The following is a 5,940-nucleotide window of genomic DNA, read 5'->3' as shown; positions in this document are numbered from 1 at the left end:
TGCAGACTTCCAGCGGCGGGCTGGATTTGAGTTTCAGGGCAGAGTTCGGGTTACAGTGGCAGATTGAACATGTGCATCCAATTTGGGCCCTCCCCCTCCAAAACCCCACCAGAACTTCTAGAAGAGGAATTTTAAAAACAGAGAGACAAAAACCCACAATGTTGGGAAAAACAGGATGGGAGAGGACAGCCGCAGGAGGAGAAGTTGGGGGGTGACGGACGAGCAGGCCTGGGAAGGCTGGGCCCCACGCCGCCATGATTCACGCGGCCAAAAACAAAGAGGCCGGCAGTGCAGGTCCCTCTGTGAGCGAGGGGGTGGCCGGGGGAGGGGTGCTAAAATAGGAAAGGCGGGTTAGGGGGGAGCTATTTAGGAAGCCGTGAGAGACCTCGGTGCCCTCTCACCCCACCACTGATCCTGCCGCGCCCCCCAGAAGTCTAGAAGGTTCTCAGGAGGGTACAATAGGTTCTCTGGGTTGGGGGATGCCGGCACAGGTAAAGACCTGAGTATACACATGACACAGGGAATCAAATGCTCAGTGCCAGGACCCCACCACACCTACCCGCCCAGCCCCGGCTCCCGGCTTGTTCTCTGGAACTCTGGCAACCAAACCCTTACCTTCCAGGGAGGGGGCGGGAGAGGATGGCTTAAAGGAAAGACACTGGCAGCCTGGGTCTTCCAGAAACAGCCCGAGGATCCCCCTGCCGCGGCGCTCTGAGCGGACAGGCCCGCCTGCATGCAGAGCTGCCGATTCACTTCTTAGCATTGCGCTGAGAGGGAAGGAACGTGCCCACGTGTCGACAGTAAAGCCGTAAGTCAGCGGCACGCAGAGAGTACAGCCATCCAGTCCTTGATGTTGGCAAGGGAGTGACGCCTCGGCACTGAAGTCACTGGGGACGCTGGCAGGGGACTGAATAGCTACAAAAATCTGAAGGAAAATGATCCGCAAGCTAGAATTCTGTTCGCAGGGCAGATACCAACCAGGTACGCACCTTTATAAATGTTTGCACCAAGACATCTTCAACCTCAAAGACGCCCAAATGCTTTCCCATGCTGCGTTCTTGGTGCACAGCTGGAGGACAGCCCCCCCCCCCCCCAACAAGGAGCATCACAACACCGGAAGACGTGGACTCCGTAACGCAAGAGCTGTCACGTGCAAGGTGACAGCCGTGCCCCAGACTGTCCGCAGGGCAGCCAACCAGTCCGACCAGTCCAGGGGGAGCCCTGTGACTCAGCACATCAACAGACGGGCTCTGCGTGTTGGCCCCAGGATTCCGGTTCCAGGAAGAGACGGCCTGTGCTAGTGGCGGGTGAGCCCCTCCCGGGTCTGCTAGCCCCTCCCAGGTCTGCCTTGCCCTGCCCAGCTGCTAGCCAAGTGCCTGTTTCCCCTGCCTTGCCCTGCGCTGGTTGAACTCGGCTCCACTCCTGAGACCCAGAGACAGGCAAAATGCTGGGGAGCTCAACAAGCAAACCGGAGCAGCCCTCTCGCCATGAGAGAGAGTCCAGCTCCCACACAGCCCCTCGTCTAGGAGGGAGGTGAAAATCTGATACAGGGTTGTCAAATTCTGGGGCAGAGCCAGTGGGGCGTGGGACAGTGCCACTGTAGAATCTCAAAGGAATTGTTCACTTCCCCCAGGGTTGGGGGTGGGAGCCGACTCCAGGTGCCAGGTAGAGTCCAGAGAAAATGGGCTGCTATGGGTGGGGAGAGGGGAGGGGTCCTGAGCCCGGAAGCTGGGAGGCCACGCCTTGTCCTGTCTCCCCCCAGCACAGCACTGAAGCCAGGGCTGCCTCTGATAACCCACACCCAGGGGGAAGGGTCTCATGAGCTAGGGCCCCCTCAGGGCCTTGCTCTATGTTCTTCTCTCTTCCGGGAGTGCTCTTCCACTGTGTCTTTCTCTGGCTGACACCTCATTCAGCTCTGAGCTTACACGTGACCCTCTTAGGGGCGTTGTTGTGGTGCAGCGCGTTGAGCCACTGCCTACAAAGCCAGCATCGCATATCGGAGGGCCAGTTTGTGTCCTGGCTGCCCGGCTTCCCGTCCAGCTCCCTGCTAATGCACCTGGGAAGGCAGTGCAAGATGGCCCAAGTGCTTCGGTCCCTGCACCCGTGTCGGGGACCCAGATGGAGTCCCAGGCTCCTGGTTTCAGCTTGGCCCAGACCTGATCTTTGCAGCCATTTAGAGAGTAAACCAGCGGGTGGAAGATCTCTCCGTTTCTCTCTTTCTGTCCCCCTTTTTCCCCCACCTCTCTCTTTGTAGCTCTGCTTTGCAAACAAATAAATAATTTTTGAAAAATTTTATTTATTTGAGAGGAAGAGTTACAGACAGAGAGAGGGAGAAACAGAGAGAGAGGTCTTCCATCTGCTGGTTCACTCCCCAGATGGCTGCAGTGGCCAGAGCTGAGCCGATCTGAAGCAGGGAGACAGGAGCTTCTTCCCAGTCTCCCAAGCACTTGTGCCATCTTCTACTGCTTTCCAGGCCATAAGAAAGAGCTGGATCTGAAGAGGAGCAGCCGGGACTCGAACTGGCATCCACATGGGATGTCTGCAGTGCAGGTAGAAGCTTCGCCTACTATGCCACAGTGTCTACCCCAATAAATTTTTTTTTTAAGATTTCTTTTACTTATTTGAAAGGCAGAGTTAGAGAGAGAGAGAGAGAGAGAGAGAGAGAGAGAGACTCTTCCTTCTACTGGTTCATTCCCCAAATGGCCGCAACGCCAGGACTGGGCCAGGCAGAAGCCAGGAATCAGGAACCAGGAGCCAGGAGCTTCTTTTGGGTCTTCCACATCAGTGCAGGCACTCAGGCACTTGGGTCATGTTCTGCTGTTTTCCCAGGCACATTAGCAGGGAGCTGGACCGGAAGTGGAGCAGCCAGGACTCGAACCAGCGCCCTCCGAGAGCAGAAGGCTTCTCTGCTCTCCCACTCCCATCCATCGCATCATCCTGTCTTGCTTCCATGAGTAGCCCTTGCCACCACCTAACATTCTTCTTGCTCCTTATCTCTGCCCCTTCCTAGAATATAAGCTCTGTGAGAGTGGGGATCTCCCGGTCGTCTCTGCAGTCATAAACGTGGAGCCTGGAACAGTCCCTCCAGCGAGGAGCCACTCACCACCTGGACAATGTGCAGGAGCTGTGCGTGAGACACAAGGACGGTGGAGAAATCGAAATTACAGGCTGGAAAGAGAGAGAGGCGCCGAGATGTGGAAGCCGGCCTCTGGCCTGGAGACGGCCAAGGTCATCTGGCACCAAGCCAGAAGCCTCCCTCGTGTGTGCTCCAGGTCAGCGCACGGCTGGAGATGTCGGTGCCTCGAGGAGCTGCGTCTCAGCCTCGGTTCCCCCCTCCGCGGCGGAGGATGGCGATGCACACACCACACGCGGCTAGCCTCAGAATTAATACTGGGGCTCGGGGCAGGAAAGCATTGAACACATAAAGTTTGCTGTGGTTTTAAGAGTTCAGTTTGCACCCTGGTGTCTGTTTTGTGATTGTTAAGCTGCGTAGGAAGCCAGCGTTGTGGCACAGCTTAAATCTACGGGGCTGTAGCGCCAGTGTCCTGTATGGACGCCAGTTTGAGTCCCGGCTGCTCCACTTCCAATCCAGCTCCCCGCTAATGACCTGGAAAAGCAGCGGAAGATGGCCCAAGTGCTTGGGTCCCTGCACCCAAGTGGGAGACCCACACGGAGTTCCAGGCTCCTGCCTTTGAGGCCATTTGGGGAGTGAACCAGCAGATGGAAGAGTCTCTCTCTCTCTCTTCCTCTGTAACTCTTTCAAATAAAATAAAATAAATCTTTTTTTAAAGTTTCAGAGGCAGAAGAATTTCTCAAAAATGACCAGAGATTAGGAAATAAATATTTAAAAAATATTTTTAGGGGCCGGTACTGTGGCACAGTGGGTTAACGCCCTGGCCTGAGGTGCTGGCATCCCATATGGGCACCGGTTCGAGACCCGGCTGCTCCAGTTCTGATCCAGCTCTCATCGATGACCTGGGAAAGCAGTGGAAGGTGGCCCAAGTGCTTGGGCCCCTGCGCCCGCGTGGGAGACCCGGAGTGGGCTCCTGGCTCCTGGCTCCTGGCTTCGGATCAGCGCAGCTCTGGCCATTGTGGCCAATTGGGGAGTGAACCAGCGGAAGGGGGACCTCTCTCCCCGCCCCCCTCTGCCTCTCCTCTCTCTGTGTAACTATGACTTTCAAAAATGTAAATAAATCTTTAAAATTTTTTTTAAAAAATTGACAAATAATTATATATATTCACAGTGTACAATGTGATGCTTTGATCTTTGTGTACATTGTGAGATGATTTGATCAAGTGAATTCACATATCCGTCACCTCACAAACCTGTCAATTTTTTTTGGCAAGAACGTTTAAAATCTCTCTTACCCAAGCTCGAGTACCTGATACTTTGTTATCAACCACAGTCACCAAACTGAGCAGCTCTCCAGAATTTATGCCTCCAATCTAGCGGAAACTTTGTACCTTTTTTTCTTAAAGATTTATTTATTTTATTTTGAAAGGCAGAAGGATACGGGGGCGGGGGGAGCAGCAGAGAGAGAAAGAAAGAGAGATCTTCTATGCACTGGTTCACTCCCCAAATGCCTGCAACAGCCAGGAACTCCATCCAGGTCTCCCACATGGGTGGAAGGGCCCCAGCACTAAGGCCACCATCTGCTGCCCCCCAGGGTGTGCACTGGCAGGACACCGGATCAGAAGAGGAGCAACCAGAACTTCGGCTGGTGTCCCTGGTGATGGCACCACCGCCTCACCACAGTGCTGACCCCACTTGGTACCCTTTGATCAACAGCTTCTCATTCTCTGCTTCCCAGCGGCCCCTGGCAGACCTTCCGCTTGCTCTGTGCTTCCGTGCGCTCAGCCAGCTTAGCGTCCACATTTGCAAGTGAGAACATGCAGCCTTTACTTCCTGTACCAGCTTAATCCGTTCAGTGCAGTGTCTCCTCGAGGTTCTGCATGGACTGCAGGATTTCCTCACCAGGGCTGAATAGTACTCCGTCTGCACATTTTCTTCATCCACCCATCAGCAAGTGGGCCCTCGAGAGAAGAAACTTCCATCCCTGTTTTAACTGGTTTCCTTCGAAAGAGATCCCGACACAGGGCCTTGGGCGCATGGGGAGGCAGTGGGGAAGGAAGTAGGCAAGGAAGAGAAGAAGGGACAGACTAGGGGGAGGGCAGTTGGTGCAGGGGTGACATCTCCACCTGGGACGGTCACACTCAGGGTCAGAGAGCCTGCTTCAGACTGACCCAGCTGTATTGGGTCCTTGATACCCACGTAGGAGACCTGGATGGGTTTTTGGGTTCCTGGCTTCAGCCTGGCCAGGGCTGGCTGTTGTGGGCATTTGGAGAGTGAAACACTGGATGGAAGATCTCCCCAGCCCACCCCTCCCCCCCAAATAGAATGAAACTTAACTAACAAAAATGTTAAAAAGAAGAAAGGAAAAGGTGCATTTCTGAGCAAGTTACCACGGTGGGCAACTTCGCCTCATTTCCACTGTGAGTCCTTGGCAAGACTGTGTAGGATGAAATAGCCCAAAATTGTCCTACCAAGAGGGGAGGAAGCTGGGACTACCTGTGCTGACGACTTTCCCCCTTGGCTGAAGGTCGCTCCTTCTGGGGTAGCTCCCTCGTAGTACGGGTTTGTTCTGCCCGTGGGCACAGCATGTCCTGAAGCCAGAGCAAGACCTCTGTCAGGTGTTCACGTGCGGCAGCAGGTGGCATGGGACAGGTGGGACTTGTTTGCAGAACCCACAGGGGACTTCCATGGAAGGCTGCTGAGGGGAAGTGTGCTTAGCAACCACACATTTTCCTTTGCTCTTTGGGTACAGACTGGGAAAAATTAATCCCAGGTCTTTGTTTTTTTCTTCAAGGGAAGTAGAGTAGAGCATGTATTTTTTTGAGATTTATTTTATTTATCTGGAAGTCAGTGTGTGTGTGTGTGTG

The 5,940-nt window shown here is 54.3% G+C and overlaps 1 long non-coding RNA gene across 1 annotated transcript; it reads left to right on the top strand.

The window, feature by feature from the left end:
* Nucleotides 1–487: 487 nt before the first annotated feature.
* On the top strand, nt 488–3,450 carry LOC108176679 (uncharacterized). Its single transcript, XR_001793398.3, has 2 exons — nt 488–1,307; nt 3,011–3,450. It is a non-coding gene; the product is annotated as an uncharacterized lncRNA (long non-coding RNA).
* Nucleotides 3,451–5,940: the final 2,490 nt, after the last annotated feature.

This window comes from Oryctolagus cuniculus, chromosome 11 (assembly GCF_964237555.1).
Source record: "Oryctolagus cuniculus chromosome 11, mOryCun1.1, whole genome shotgun sequence".
In the NCBI taxonomy this organism is placed as follows: domain Eukaryota; kingdom Metazoa; phylum Chordata; class Mammalia; order Lagomorpha; family Leporidae; genus Oryctolagus; species Oryctolagus cuniculus.
This window is presented reverse-complemented; position numbering and strand designations above follow the sequence as displayed.